Genomic DNA, 15,832 nt, shown 5'->3' on the forward strand with positions numbered 1-15,832 from the left:
CTCTCTTTTTTTTTTTTTCTAGAGGAGGTGAAAGTCCATGAGTAATAAATTCAGACCTACCATGAATGGGCTTGATTTTCTCAGTCACCTTTAGGAAATTGCCCTAAGCCAGGGGTGTAAGTTGGAAAACACCATCAGTGTACTGCAACCACGCAAACATTTCTAGCTACATCCAGATTTTAGAGAGTTATCTTCCACAATATACCTTGTAGCTGACAAACACTATAATTGACATTTTTAAGGAGGGCAGGGACCGAATTCTTCAATTTTAGGGTACAAACAAAGTCGAGGTGCTTACCTGAGGCTGATTCCAGAGCCTGCATGTTTAGATGTGTGTTCCTGCACTGCCAGATGAACCGGCTGTCAGGCACGGACCGCAGAGCAGATTGGACCAGCTGTGAGGGAACATGACAAGAAAGGTTTCTACCCCATAGTCTGAATTCTTCCTCTGCAGGAAATTCCAGTACAAGATGCCAAATGGAATTTGGAAATTAAGAACAAATAATAATTTTGAAGTTATAATTAGAACACAGAAGAGCAAGGAGTACACAGCAGGAGACTGAGCTATTAAATCTCCAGGGAAAAGGCAGCTGCTGCTTTTGTGCTGTTCCTAAGGGTGGTGGGAAGGCACTACAAGCCAGCAGTGGCTGCCCTGGGTTTCATGGTTTTGTGCCTCAGCACAGAGTGAAGAAACACATGCAGATAAAGAACAGGTCCATGGTGCCACAGCAAGTATGGACTTAGAAAGGTTTGCATCCCACGGATGAGGCTTTCGCAGTGGTGATGCTCTTCTCCATAGTAAATGTGGTTTAGTCTGCTGACCTATTCTCCAACCACCACAAACCTCTTAGTCACCTTGAAAATTCACAAGACTGACACCTGTGCTTTGCCCTGCAAGTTATTCAACAAATAAGACATCACATGATAAGGTTTTGGAAAAGACAAGAATCACGTTCCCAAGTCAGAAGTCCTGTTTGCTTCCCTGCTCTTAAAATCTGCCCTGTATGGCCTAAACATAATATATTTGAGTTAAAGTCTTGATATGGGAACATAACCCTGTGTGTGAAAATGTATTCTGTTAACATTTATGTTCATCGAAGAGGTATTCATTTCAAAATTACTTCTGAGACATAAAAATAGCAGAAATATGCAAGGGGGGGAAAAATGTTCAACATTTTTCTTAAGCTTTGCTCCCATCTGTTAGATTGAAGGATTCAATTAGATACAACATTATTACTTTGACTTACGTAACACCATCAGAAAATACAGTGTCATTTACAGAGCCTCACCACACTCTGGAAAAATAAGTACTATTCAGCTGCCTTTATCTAATGGGACACCTGAACCAGCAGAAAGCAGAGTGACTTACTTATGAGTTAACAACAGGAAATTAGAGCCATAGAAAGAAACTAGATCCAAACACCTGGTTCCTAAACTCACATTTTAAACACTAGATATGATGTTACTGCTTACAGGCTGATTGATTGTGGAATTGCGTGAAGTCGTTTCTTAACAGGCACCAAAACTGTTCAGAAAAAACAGCTTGAGAAAAAAAAAGGCTACTTCTCTCTGCTTTGTTTGCTTTCCAATCTGTAAACTACACTAATGCTGCCATTAAATACACCTGCCTTGGGGGGGGGGTGTTTACAAAAAACCCCTGACGTTCCACAATATGTGTACATTGTTTTCTAAGGGAACTTCTTTAAACAGTAAACAGTACTGCAGTAAGCAGGAGACACATACAGTTTGCTTGAAAGCCCCACGGTCAGGTGAGTCCAACCATGGCTTACCAGTGTCAGGGAGGAAGTAAAGAATAAGGGAGGGAATTATCAACTGATAAAGATGCAAAAAGAAACACAGAATTGAATCCCAGCAGCACCCTTGCTGAGGCTGCACTTGATCTCACTGTCTATGTAATTCATAACGATATCCTGGGATTCCCTTCATCGTAAAAATGTGCAATTGTAGCATCAAAAATATACTTCTTATCTTGGTACTTGTAATTCTTGACCAGGGCTTTAAAAATCTTTTAAATAACTAAGTAGGCCAAGCTTTTAAATATCTCTCTTACATTCAAGAAGGTTCCTGAGCACTCAAGTCACTTTATAGGACACTGTACCCCTTTAATATTGTACTGGATAGTGTTGCTCTGTCTCAAAAGGCATTATGGACTTTTCTGGTGAAAATTTACAGTGAAATACAGAAGAAAACAGAACAAAAGTGAAAATGTGAGTAATCCCCAAATTGCAGGTCTTTGATGTCATAAATCTGACACCTGTACGTATGTGACTGAGAAATGAAGGCTGGCATTCAACCCTGAACAAACATGCATGAAAGAAACTTGAGAAGTAGGTTCACACAGTAAATTTTGTATGTGTTTGCAAAGTGTGTTATGGTCAGAGACACTGCTCTGCTTGTTTCCTTCTCCTCCTTTATATCCCAAGCAAATTACTAAAAGAGGAGTTTTGCCATCATTTTGTTTGAGTTGTGTCTGTGGCAGCTCTCTTGGTTATTGACCTTGTTACTCCCACAGTGCTCATCCAGTCCCTCAGCACCGCTGGCTTTCAGCCCTTTGCTCAGCTTCCTCTTCAAAGTAAAGGCACTTCTCAAGCACTTTGGTGAACCACAGCTACTTAAAAGCCACAAGCACAAACTGGTCATTTGGCAAAGAATATATTATTCTTACTCAACTGACGTAATCAGACTTTCTCAATTAGCACTTATGGATGCAGCATATGCTCAAGGGCTTGTTTGCAGTGCACTTGTCTGCAGTAAGTGTGACTCCCAGATGGAGAACTAGCTTTGTCTTACCCATGTTGCCACCCATAAAATGTTTCCACACACAAATGAAGGAACACAGGAAAAAAAAAAGAAAGTGGAGCTAGAGAAAACACCCTGATGGGGTTTCTTTTTAATTATATGCCTGCTTTTTTGGCCTATTCCACAATGCTGAAAATGAATACCACAGATGGAGGGTGGGTGTTAAAAGCCCATTGAATACTGAAATTTTACTAATCTGTTATAACAGGAAACATCTGTGCTAAATGCAGTATTTAAAAGCTCTTCCCATTTCAGTTGTGGAACATCAGTATTTACAGGACAATACCAAGAAATTGTTTGAATTCGTGGTCATGGTCACTTCAAATCTAATACTGACTGATTTCTTTCTGTGAATCATTTCAACAACTATGGAATACCAATGTACATAATCAATTATTCTATGGTTTATCCAGACATCAAAGATTTGCAGTTCTAGAACTAACAGAGACACAGGCATTTAAATTCTTTCTAGTAGGCTACATTCATTTCTATTTGTGTGAACAAAGTCAACAATATTTTCACCAATTTGGAACATTTTTCAGGCAGTTTTTCAGACCAGATTTTCAGAAAGTTCAGAGAAGATTTTAAATGCATGTTTATCCTAACTGATGCTTAAAGTATTAAGGCTTCTTCATTCCTTAAGTAAGCTAATTTTCTATCCTATAATCTTGTCTAATCTTGTAGAAATGTAGGAACTGCCACAATATATCAGATCCAAGAGTCTACCCAATCCAATATCCAAGTTGTGCTAGGATGAGCAAGAGCTGTGTCAGGCCCTAGAACAAGCAAAATGTTTGGAGTCGAGAATTAAGCACCTGAAACACTCTGCTCTTCCCAAATCTACTGTGTACACATTAATCCTATTCTTCCTCTTTCAGCTTCCTTGTCTGTTTGTTCTTCCTTTTTCATAAAGGCTCAATTTCAGTGACAGCAGCTCCACAGGGATGCAGGGTTTGCTCCTGTGAGCATGCTAAGCTTTAAGAGTCATCATCAATCAGCTCTTGAATATTTATTGTCTTTCAAGTTCCTTTACTCGGCACAATTCTCTGCCTTTGTTTAAGTGCTTTCGTGTGTATCCTCTTCAAATATGTTACCTGTAAGAAGCCCTACTTGTCTTGTCCTTGCTGCCTTCTTTATCAAGAACCATCAATCAATATCTGAAACAAGTCTGCTTTCTAGTTGTTGTTACAAATTCTCTCTCTTAAATACAGAGGCTAGAAAGGGAAGGGAGAGAACACTGTTGGTTTTACTATGGATTCACCTGTTTCAGATATGCTTCTCTTTGATGTGAGGGAGGTGAGCAAGCAAGGCAGCTTCAAAAAGCATTGCTCTTGTGTTGGTTTTGCTTAAAACCATCAAGCTCAGTCCTCAGCGGGGAGGGAGGAGGTTGGGCTGGGTCTCAGTCTGCCAATGAGCTTTATTGCAGGTGTGGAGCTGTTTCTTACACAGACCAATGAGGGAAAAGTCCTCAGCAGGCAGGCTGGGCTTTCCGAAAGCACATCTGTTCTTCACAATTACATCTATTGACAGCACAGTGCTGATTGATGGAAGCTTTCCTACATGCCACAGCTCTATGAGAAAGCTGCTTTAACAATGATCAATTCAATGCAAAATTTTACAGGCTGTATAGTCATCCCTGAAACAGGGCACTGACAACAGCAAAAATCCAAAACAGAACTAAGAAAACAGGTGGATAAAAAGTCTGCAGCTGCACTACTCTTTCTGGTAGTGCATAACCATGCAGAAGTTCAGCCCTGTCTGCTGAAGAATAGAACTAGTTGTAATGAAAGGCAGGGAGTAGGCCAGCTCCTCACCTATTTCAAGGCTGGGGTAACAGCAAGCACACAATATTCTACACATAACTGGAGAGCATGGCCAGTCCAGATGTGTTGGGATTTGTTCTCCCCTTTTATTTGGTTCATCTAATCTGTCCTTTTCTGATTTGTCAAGCTTTCAGAGACATACCCCAAGAGAACACAGTGTACCCATGAGAAAGACAACAACACAAGCCAAGAAGCAGCATTCCTCTAAGGCAACTAAACAAGTAATGCATTGTTGCAAAAAGCACTCAGCTAACATTGAAGTAAACAAACTAGAAAACGCCTTTTTTTAAAGTTGGAAGCAGGAGCAGATGACCCACTTATTGTACAACTATATTTATGCTTGGCAGTTGTATTTGGGTTCTCTCCTTTGTTTACAGCTGTTTATAATAGGAACTACTCAGTGTAGCATATTTCAAAAATTATTAGAAGGTACAAATATACAAAATGTGCTAAACTTGAAACAAAACATAAAATTGCAAGAATGCATTGGCTAGTCCCAAATGTGCATCCAAGAAAAGTGAGCTAATATTCTGGGTGATGAGTCATGGAAGAAGACTACCTTAATCAGGAGCTATGGAGCATGAAATGCATCTTGCAGGAGAAACTCCTATTTCACAAAACTATACTCATGCAAATGAGTGGTTTTCTTTCATATCAGAAAACAAAGTCTGCTGATCAATTATTTACTTGTGAATTTAATACTGAAAAGTCTGATGGCTCAATAGCTGTCGCTGTAAAGGAAGTTTCAGACTCACGTGCAGCTGCTGTATGTTTGACATAGGCCATGAATCCACACACAAAACTCCATCTAAAACTGTCTCTTCGGAGTTATTTGATATTTAAAAATCCTAGGAAAGAGAAAACGGGCAGAATAAATTCTGGATTTAAAAACTGCATTAAAAATTCAACCACATAAAAATTTTCTTGCTCTATAACCTCAGATGTATTAGCATCACCATCACATGAATCTTTTTTCAGATGCTAGGGGCTTATTATAGGAACACAGGGTGGATCCTCAGCTGGTGAAAATCATTAGAGCTGCACAGAAGCCAATTTATGCTAGCTGAAGTTCTGGCCCATAAAGTATCTTCTAAACCTGAAAGAACATCTTGTACTACAGTATTATTGGTCTTCAGGTGATTGAAAACCATCTTGATGAACGGTGTGGTCTCAGGGAAAAAGCAGGACTGTACGCCTGACAAATTTCTGCCCTGTGTTCCTTTATTTAACTTGATTAGAAAGAAACATTTAAGCAAAAACTTGCATGGTACAATGCATCATTAGTCACATGCTGCTTCTCAATAGTGAAACCATCAATTTTATTTCAGATGTGAATATGTGCAAGAGGTCTAACTATAATTGGAACATTAGCCAAGAAGCAGATGGGGATTGTGATTGAGGGTTTACCTCCTGGGTATATATTGTACAAGCAGCATCTCAGCAGAAGAGAGAAGGTTATCAAGCTCTCTTACAGGACATGCAAACTAGATATAAACACACCAGCATAAGCTAGAAATCGGCCTTAGGATGCTGTGTGTTTAAGAAAAGATAGCATTTCATGTAAAGCAGGCAAAGCATTGGCCTCCATGCAATACTAAACAGGCATTTTATCTGTTTCACAGAAGAGCAGTTTGGATTCTGTATTTCTAAATTTAGAATGCAGATCACTACAGTTGGTATGAGTGATTTCAATGCGGGCAATGAAGTAATGTGCAAATGCTGGTTGTTCTGGGAAAGAGAGTTCGTATCTACAGAATAGCTCCTTTTTTTAAATGGATCCTTTACATTTTAAGGCTAACTTATTTAACCATAACCATAACCATATTAAACTTTACATTTAAGAATTTGATTTCAGATATTTTTTTAAGAATCAAGGTTTTTGCAAATACCAAATTATCCACTTGCCTTATCCAGAGCATGAGTAACAAACATATTCAATTCTAAAGAATAAACCTTACACTCACTCTTGACAGTAACATCAGGACACAGTGTAGCTTGCATATTCCAGGTGTCATTTTCCTCCATCAACCACACAGCTTTCTTTATAGTCCCTGAGATTTCTGTTCCCTGATTTTCTAGTGCCTGTGTTTATTCAGCTGCTGTAAATTTTGTCACTGCCAGTGACTGCAGCAGAGCAGTCTTACAGTTCATATGGCCCCAGCAGACCAGCAGACAACTATTAGTGTCTCAGATACTTCCAGTTTCACTCAGCATCCTCCGTGATTGACTAATAAGAAGACCCAGAGCAATCTCTTCTTTCCAGAGGGTTCTCTCTTTTCTGCAGTGATTTCCGCCCAGAATACTGCGGCTCCCATTCACTGCACCTCATGCAGATCCAAATGTGGCTGGAAAAAAGCCATTTGGGTATGTGATGCAACGTGCTGCCAGTAACTCTGAGTAGCTACTGCACAGTCCCTTCTGATAAATACCTGTCTCCGCTCTTTCTATTCTCATAATGTACCAAAGCCCCTTTCTTGTTATACTTTTTACATCAAGAACTAATTCCTAAAACAATTTAGGTTATATATTCGTAGAATTTTATATATGCAATAACAATACAAACAGCAATTAACCCATCTGAGAGAACAGATCAAGCAAAGTAGTTGTCAAGTGACCAGATAAACAAGTTGAAAACAGCAAAGGTTCTAATTTCAATATTTGGATTCACAGGAAAATTATTTGTCGGGAGTTTCCTACCTCTAATGTTCATTACATTGCAGGAGACCCATTCTTTTCTTTATGAGTAGATAATAAAGGCAATTGGATTTACTCATGTAAATCAAATGGAGAAGAAAAGAAAACCCAACCCCACATTCCAAAAACACATTGTGTGACAATGCTGTAGAGGCCATTGGGAGCAGCTCCTTCCTCTGGAACACCATCACATCTGCTCTCTGCGGACTAATGTGCCATAACATGCAATTTTGTGCTACATAAACTCATCCTGAATATGCTCTGTGAAACCTCTCGTTCAAATGCTGTACAATTATTCCCACAACACTGCTTAGGGCCGTCACCATTATCGGAGATACTCTGTGAACACTGAAAAGACAAATAAATATTGGCAATGGCTGATGCAGAATTGCCAAATGAAGTGAAAACCTGCCAAAAGAAGGCAGGTTCCTCCTCCTTCTTTTCCCAGTTTTCCACTTACCACTTTAAGCAATCCTTCATAAGATGCTTGTAATGTCATTCTGGTTTCCTACACAGGTGGAAAGTAAATCCAAAGACTGATTCCTACAGTCTTTATTTTCAGGCACTTTCTTCACAAAGATCCAACAGCCTGTTCTGTCCCTAACAGATCTACCACCTGGTTTCAGAACAATTCCTGTCTGCAGAAAATAGAGCTTGCAATCTTTCTCCCCCAAATAATCTTGATTACTGTGGCTATATCACCACTCAACCTGTCACTCAGATCTGTCATCTTCACATCATCTTCAGCTAGCATTTTTCTAAGTTCACTGCAAGGCTGTGCTAAATCACACCAGTAATTTCCACTAGTGTTAACTTTGCTAAAATACAGCATTTCCTGTCCATCATCACAGCCTAAATTCTTGTCTTGTTCTTTCTTCTTGTCCAAGTTCTATCTGCTGTCTTCTTTTCTCACTCACTGAAAATGCTGCTGCAAAGAGTATTTATCATTTATCAAGAGTAATTTTGATCCTATCACCTCATTTTCTGTATTTCTTCTTTTTTTAATGTACTTTCAGACACATACACTGATCAATCAGTCTCAACAATGCTTCAGGTGTTTGTGTGCCAAGAACACTGCCAGCTCTGGTGACTGGTGTGACCTTAGAGATTGTTTGTAGGGTTTTGTAGCTGTCTGCTGAATCCTAGACTCAAAGCTCCTTGGAGTGAGCAAGGAAAGGGAGTGATCTGCACTCTTCTCCCTTATTCATAATTAGTAGAAATGCAGGTTGATTTGCAGCCTATCCTAAGGCCTGTGCTGCCATGGCTACATCATAATTGGCACTTCATTCCTTTAAAATGTGCTAAAGTATGTCTCAAAAACTGATGGGGGAAAACTAGGATGCTTCAGACTGATGCTAAGGTGACCCAGAGGACACCACTGTGTCCTGCTCATGTGTGAGACCCAACTTAGAGTAATAGTTGCTGCCTATTCAAGAGTAATTTTGGTCCTCTCACACTTTGCACTACACCTCTATTCCTCATGTCATATACATACAATGCTGCAATTAAAATTCTGCTTTGATTTCCAGTACAAACCACACCGTATTAGTGGACACCTTTTCTCTGAACTGACTCCTACATTCACTACATGCCTTTTCTTATGATTCTTTTAGTGGAAGTGGAGAGAGACATTGGTTAATTGTGCTTTATTAGTAAATTTTGTATGTGTTAAAGTATGTTCACTTAATTTGAAACACTGTTGAGTGTTAATTGACAATTATCAATTATCAAAATAACAATTAACAATTTTGGATAATTAACAATTATCCAAAATCTGATACCAATTTTACTAATGAAATAAGAAAAGTGTTTCATGTATATAAAATTTTGATGCTTCCCTTGCTGGGATTTGTCTATGTTAATGAAATATTTAGATTAACCTTCAGCTCTTACCCTTATTTTACAATCTGTTCAGACTGAGCTGTTGACCAACTGAATTTGAGCTGGCTACCCATGGCCTTTACCAGTAGTTCACAGAACTCACGCCCTCAAGTCCCCTGTACTCAGAGCTGAGCGAGGCAGGAGGATCCAGTTCCAAATTCTTTCTGCCACAGGTGGCATAACATGAAAATGAAGAGACTGAAAACAGGCAAATTCCATTTTCACTTCCATAAAAGGAAAATCCGGGGGAGGGGACAGGAGAGTTCAGGGTTAATGATTAATGGGCAAAGAATTTCTTGCAAAGCACTGCTAATTTTTTCCTTTTCCCATCTCTTGGCAGAATTTGGCAGAACTCTCATTCAGAGAAAGAAAAAATGAAAAGTTTGCAACTTCTTTCATTTTTGTTGCTTTCTTGTGTCATCGTCTCAGGAAATACATATGGAGGAAAGAAAAAAGGTAATATACTATCAAATATAAATAATGATCATGAACCTCTTTTTAAATGTTTATGCTATAAAAATGTAGTAGTATTGACTGACTGATCATCAGCATGCTGTGTTTGGGTGCTATGTTCCCTTAAACTATGGCATTTATAACTGTCTGTGTTTATTGGAAAATGCAGTTGTTTGTAATTACAACAAACATTTCTCAGTAGAAATCCATACATTTGAGACTATAGACTTATGGTACTGTGACCCTTAACAAGCTTCTGATGAAGCTAATTTTAAAATGTATTAGTTTGAAAATATACACTGGAGTGATATTGTCATAATCCTCTTGGGCTGGAAGTATTCTCTACAACAGATTCAGTCTCCTACTATGAATCAACATTTCTAGCTATCTGAGAGTGTTTAAGCTTTTATTTTCTGAGTCGCCTTTCATCTCAAGTGGGAGGAACATCTTGGAGTGAAAGAGGTACATCTGCAGTATGTTCTGTAGAGCAGCACTGGGAAGGATCTTTGTCACTGGTTGTACACCCATTTCCTATGCATTTGTGTTACTGCACATTGTGGCAGTATCTGGGGACTGTTGAGAAAGTGCATCACAAAACTGCATTTCTTAAAACCTCTCAGATGTGATTGACAAAGACAATTCCATGTTTGGCTTCATCATTGAGCCATACAGAGTAAGAATGAGCTTTCCTTCTTATTTAACTACATTTCTAATAGTCTAAGTCTGAAGGGGATAAATGTAGTTTTCTCTTTAGCTGGAAATAAAGCAAGATATGCACATTCACAGAAGTATGGCCTCTTTCAGTAGCTGTGTTTTGTATTTATGTTAATTTGTATTAACAGTTTTAGAAACCATTTGCTATAAAAATGCTTTATATGCAATAAGCACAGTGATTTCAATCTACAGGAGGCAGGACCACCTTTCTTTGATTCTGCACATTAAAATTCCCCTTGGGTTTCATTTTGAACAATATAAAATCCTTGAATTAAAACACTATGAGAACTTAAACTGCAATTAATGCCATAACTTGGCCTGGTTTACCAGACAGCAAGATCTGCATATCCTTAACAGTTGCTGAACCTTAGAAAGCTGTTAGAAACCATGATCAAATTCTGTATTTTTGAGAGAACCAAAAATTAGAGCACTAACTTTAATTTGAGGCACCTCACATAATCTTTGCCCAGATCTATCCAGATTCCACTGTGTGGTTAAAGTTTAGTTCACCATAAATACAAACACCAGGCAGAGAGAGGAAATCATTGCACCCCTGTTCTTTTACAACCACAGGTCTTGCCTTATGCAGCTCCATTCCCCTACCCCACTATCTGAGGCACTGTTTATAGCAAGACCAGTTGCTTCACTCTCTCCATCTCCCTTTCCCCTCATGACCTAGGACTCCTATATTGATGGACTTCACTTGTTTGCTTATTGCTTCTGCAGTTTAAAACCTCACTTGTGACAAAACACAAGTGACATGTCATACTGACACTAGCAGATACGCCCAGTTCATAGTATGCTGAGGCAAGAGACTGATTTCAGAAGTAGGACAGGTTCTCTTCTAAAAATGCAAGAAAACTCGACTGTATTTTCTTCTAGAGGCTATTCACAGCCCAACTAGATACGCTACAGAGGGTAGTCACAAGGTTAAATGACCTGGTTTTCTATTATGCTGAACCTGGACCCTCATCTATCAATTTTAAATCGGTCCAGCTCTAATTCCAACTATCCATTTGCATTAATGTATATTTCTGCAGCTTTCACTCCCTTCTTATCCTTCTCCAATCCAACCTCAGCCACACCAACCCTGTCCAGAAGATAATGGAACTCCCAGTTCTCAAACTTGCCTTATTTCTATGGCCATTTGATTTGCCAGCACAGCTCTGCTGGTACTGTCTGTCCTCAGTCAGCTCTGGTGTTTTGGCCACACTTGGTAACCTCAGGGAGTCTTTTTCTTCATTTCAATTCCCAAGGAGGCAAATTTTCTTCCCACAATGGCTTATGCAAATGACAATAAGGCATTATCTCTCACTATGGAAGGGTAGCAAAGATTTTAGTTCTACATAAGAGCCCTTTAAATGCTGTCAAGTGGAAACAACTTTCAATGAGCATTGGATTTATTTTACCTGGATACCCTCACACCTTGGAGCTCCCTTGTTCTTGCTCTAGCAGGAACTGCAGCAATGAACAGCATAACTAAAAGGATCTGCAAGGTCTTCTCAAAGATGAATGTCTGGTATCTCATTCTATCACAAACAATTGCCTGTAAGGGAACCATCCTCTAAAAGAACAATTACTGTGTAAGTAAAAGTCCTACTCATTCATTTGTACCCAGAAAACAAATGAATCTATCATTTTATCCACCTGCACGGTAAAAGAAATTACATTACAAAATCAGAATTTATAGGAATTAGACTGCAGGGGGTAAATCAATTTAGATAGATGTATGTAAATAATTTTTATCAAGTTATATAAAGTATACATACTATAGGTTCTTATTTTATACTTAATTATGTAGAACAAGATTTACATTACCAAGCAAAAACAACATCCCATTTAAAACACACACAGAGTTATTCTTAAAAAACACAGATTGTTTCTGAAATATCATGGTTTTCTTGTACAATTATATAGCAGGAAATAAGTTTGTAATTTTTGGCAAATGTTCATTATCTAAAAGCAGCATCCCGGAACCAGAAATAAACACCTAAAAATAACATCCCTGAAGTTAAGCCAAGATGATTCTTTCTAAAAACATGCGAAAAATGCTTCAACATAAGCTCCTATTTATTTTGATTCTTCTTCTGTAAACATAAAACTAGGTGGGAATATATTCCATTATTCCACTTGGTTGTGCAGAGCAGAGGTCTGCAGTGCTGACATGAGAACTCCTGCTGTTGAGCCAGCACTTCTTACTTGACAGTCTCACAGCTGGCAGCTGAGCTGGACTTTTTTTTGCTCAAAAGAGAAAGGTAACATCTTAATTGTCATCCAGGTCTGCTATGTTTTAAGTATTACAGTGCTAACATCTTAGTAATATAGCATAGACCACAGGAATGGATTATAGAGAAACCTGAATTGCTGTTACATTTTCTTTATTCCCTAAGAGTATTACAGAGACATAAAAGGTGTGTTTGGTATATCAAATCCTCCAAAGCCTAGATAAAACTCTTTAATAAAATGCAGTGTATGGAGTATACACTATCAGATCTGAAAAGCAACCAAAATAACAATTTGTACATGATGCTGAAAAACTCTGAGAAAGGCAATAAACACAGAAGATTCAAATGCCATTTAAACTGCAGAGAAAGAGAGCTAAAGTCTGCTGAGATGATGACATAGTTACCTTTGACATGGAAGGTGAACATCACTTTTACTGTCTAACAGTTCTTTAAATCTATCCTAAATGTAAAAATGTAGAGAAGACTTTCCTTTCAATTCCTTGAAGCATATTCAGTGTAATAATAATCTGTGCCTTAAGTTTTCATTAATTCTGTGTGGTTCAGGTTTCTATTAAATGACAGAAGAACACAGACTAAAGCCAACAAGGCCACAGGATATTAGCAATCCCAGCCCACTTCCAGTTTGAGAGAAAGTGCTATGAAATTAAATTGGCTCCAAAAATTACTGAAAAAAAATATTCTTTTTTCTCTCCCTCTTCTTCATATGCAGAAATATACCATGATTACAACACACAGAAACAAGACTAAAACCAGTTAATATTTCTCATTTACTGTACTGGAGTTTGCCCATCACCTCTGAAGCTGAAATTCATGTCACTTCTAGTTAGGTCATTTAAACAGGGATTCAGGAGCTAAATTTTGTGATGTACCAAAATATTGGTCCAAGAAGTCTTGGAATTTGGAAGTTCAGGGTACTAACCAGTTACACTAATGATCTAGGTTATGATATTAATAGAAGTTCTACAAAAGTATTTGCTGCCATTTTCTGAGTGGCTGTGTTTCAGATTCACTGTATCCATACACAGCTTTTGCAATGCTCTCAGGAGTCGTAGAATTCTACCAAAATTTCTATCATCTAAACCAATTATTGTTCCTTTTGGCACCTGGAAAATTCTACAAATATAATTTCAGCCATCGATTTTCATTACAGAGTCCAAAATACAACTGTAGTCTAACTAACAGAAGGCCCTTTGCTTTTCCCATGGCAAGAGACAATAAGGGAATTTGATTGACAAAGGAACTATCCATGCACGAAACAAGTTTCAATCTTTCTACTAATGCAAGTGACTGAACATCTTAATGAGGACCTTAAATTCACCAGAGGATTGTAATTCATATGACTTAAGCATTACACTCTTCTGACCACTGCTGTATGAACAGTGGTTGAACTCATGTGACACTTGAAAAACTTGCCCGTACAGAACAGTTCTCGATAAGGTGGCACTGCAGTCTAAGTGCTTAACTTATTTTCTTCCCTTTTCTCTCAAACTAGAGAGGGTTATAGTTAATTTTAAACATATATATATATATATAGTTCTAATGGAAAATAAGTATCAATAAAAACATTCATTATTAAAGAGAACATTTTTCTTTTCTGCCTATTTTGTGTTTCACTCTAGGTCCATATTACACATCTCATTTTGGAAAACACAGTTAAGCCCAATCCATGTGGAGCTGCAGGGTTATTAATAGAGTTGCATCGACAGCAGTACAATAGTGATGTGTAGCTCATAACACCATATGGTCCCCTTGGGTGGCCTTAGCACAGTGACCTTTTTTCCTATATGTTATCTAGAGCTTAGAGACTCTTTGCTGAAGATAAGTCAGAGTCCTTATACAGTGGAATAGCTTGGCAGCAGGTGGATGGGCCAGCAGCCACTTCCAAGCAGCATGATTAATATTTCCTGGCAACATAAGCAATAACTGGCAAAAGAGACAGAAGGGGCCATCTATCTGCACATGCCAGGACTGGGTGATGAAGTTCACTGCTTTGGCAACAGGCCAAATGTGAAATATAATTCTTGCAAAAAAAATTGTTTCATGTCTATATTCCAAGCTAAAAAAAATTACCAATTTCACACTTTGTCGTCTTTCTTCTAGAAAAATATGCTGGTTTTAAAGTTATATTACTATATTACTTGCTTGTTCCTTTTAAATTTAAAAAAAAATTGTTAGAGCTGCTAATATCCTCAGAAAGCATTAACTGCCCAGGATTGCACACCCTTACACATAACCAGTGTGATCAGCCAACGAAAGCCTTTGCTGGTGCTGAAATGCTTCTAACACAAGATGGTTGTAGAAAGAGGAGCTGTTACCTAAAGCTACAGAAATTCTCCTTTTTGCTTAGCCAGTCCAGTAAAATCTATCTGAATCTTTTACCAATAATATTTGATTATTAATAACAATACCAATAATACTTGGTTTATATTTGGGCTTCTACTTTGCCTCCAGACTTGGTGGTGTTGCTCCAGCTGCAATAAATGACAAAAAAGAAATCTAGAATATTGGATATGAGTAGACAAGGTGTTTGAACACATACTGCTCTCTGGAATGAAACCAGCATGTCCAATCTGAAAAACCAATTTTTAGGAGAGAAATCCTCAAAACTTCTTGCTATTTTGAAATATTTGATCCAAAAAGCATTTTCTGATTTTGCATAGTGCTTTACTCAGTAAGGGAAACTGATGGAGACTACTGCCAGAGGAAGGCACTGAACCAGGGAGGAGATGATGACAGAGCGGGTCCAAGGACAAAAATAAAAACATACACATAGGTTTGGTTTGTGTCTGGAGCTGACAAATGCCCCTAAAACTCTGCTACACTGGCATGTTCTCCCAGATCTTAATGCTAACTTTGACAACAATTATATAGAAACACTGCTGAGATTAAATTTTTCATTCTAAAATCCTCTGATGTTAAATCACTTCTGGTTCTACTTTATGCTTCTCAGGCTGAAAATAATCTGTAGTGTCAGACTGAAGGATTTTATCTACTCTTTCAAGCACCATCCTTCTCCCTTTCAGCAGCAGTGGGCCATAAGGGATAATGGAGGACATCAATTAAGGTTTATCTCCATGTTTGCCAATCTGCATTTCCAAAAGCCCTTCAAATTAGAGATTCTGTCAAATTGGGGTGGAAGTGGTATATATGGCTGTTCCTTAGTTGTGCTAATAAAAGATACATATACTGAAAAGCTACCAA

At 38.2% G+C, this 15,832-nt stretch overlaps 1 long non-coding RNA gene across 1 annotated transcript; it reads right to left on the minus strand.

The window, feature by feature from the left end:
- LOC116792721 lies at positions 1-5,485 on the minus strand. The gene is made up of 3 exons (XR_004359245.1): positions 5,399-5,485; positions 299-395; positions 1-103 (listed from the first exon to the last, which is right to left on the minus strand). It is a non-coding gene; the product is annotated as an uncharacterized LOC116792721 (long non-coding RNA).
- Between the last annotated feature and the right edge of the window lie 10,347 nt (positions 5,486-15,832).

The sequence above is a fragment of the Chiroxiphia lanceolata genome, chromosome 12 (genome assembly GCF_009829145.1).
Source record: "Chiroxiphia lanceolata isolate bChiLan1 chromosome 12, bChiLan1.pri, whole genome shotgun sequence".
Taxonomy (NCBI): domain Eukaryota; kingdom Metazoa; phylum Chordata; class Aves; order Passeriformes; family Pipridae; genus Chiroxiphia; species Chiroxiphia lanceolata.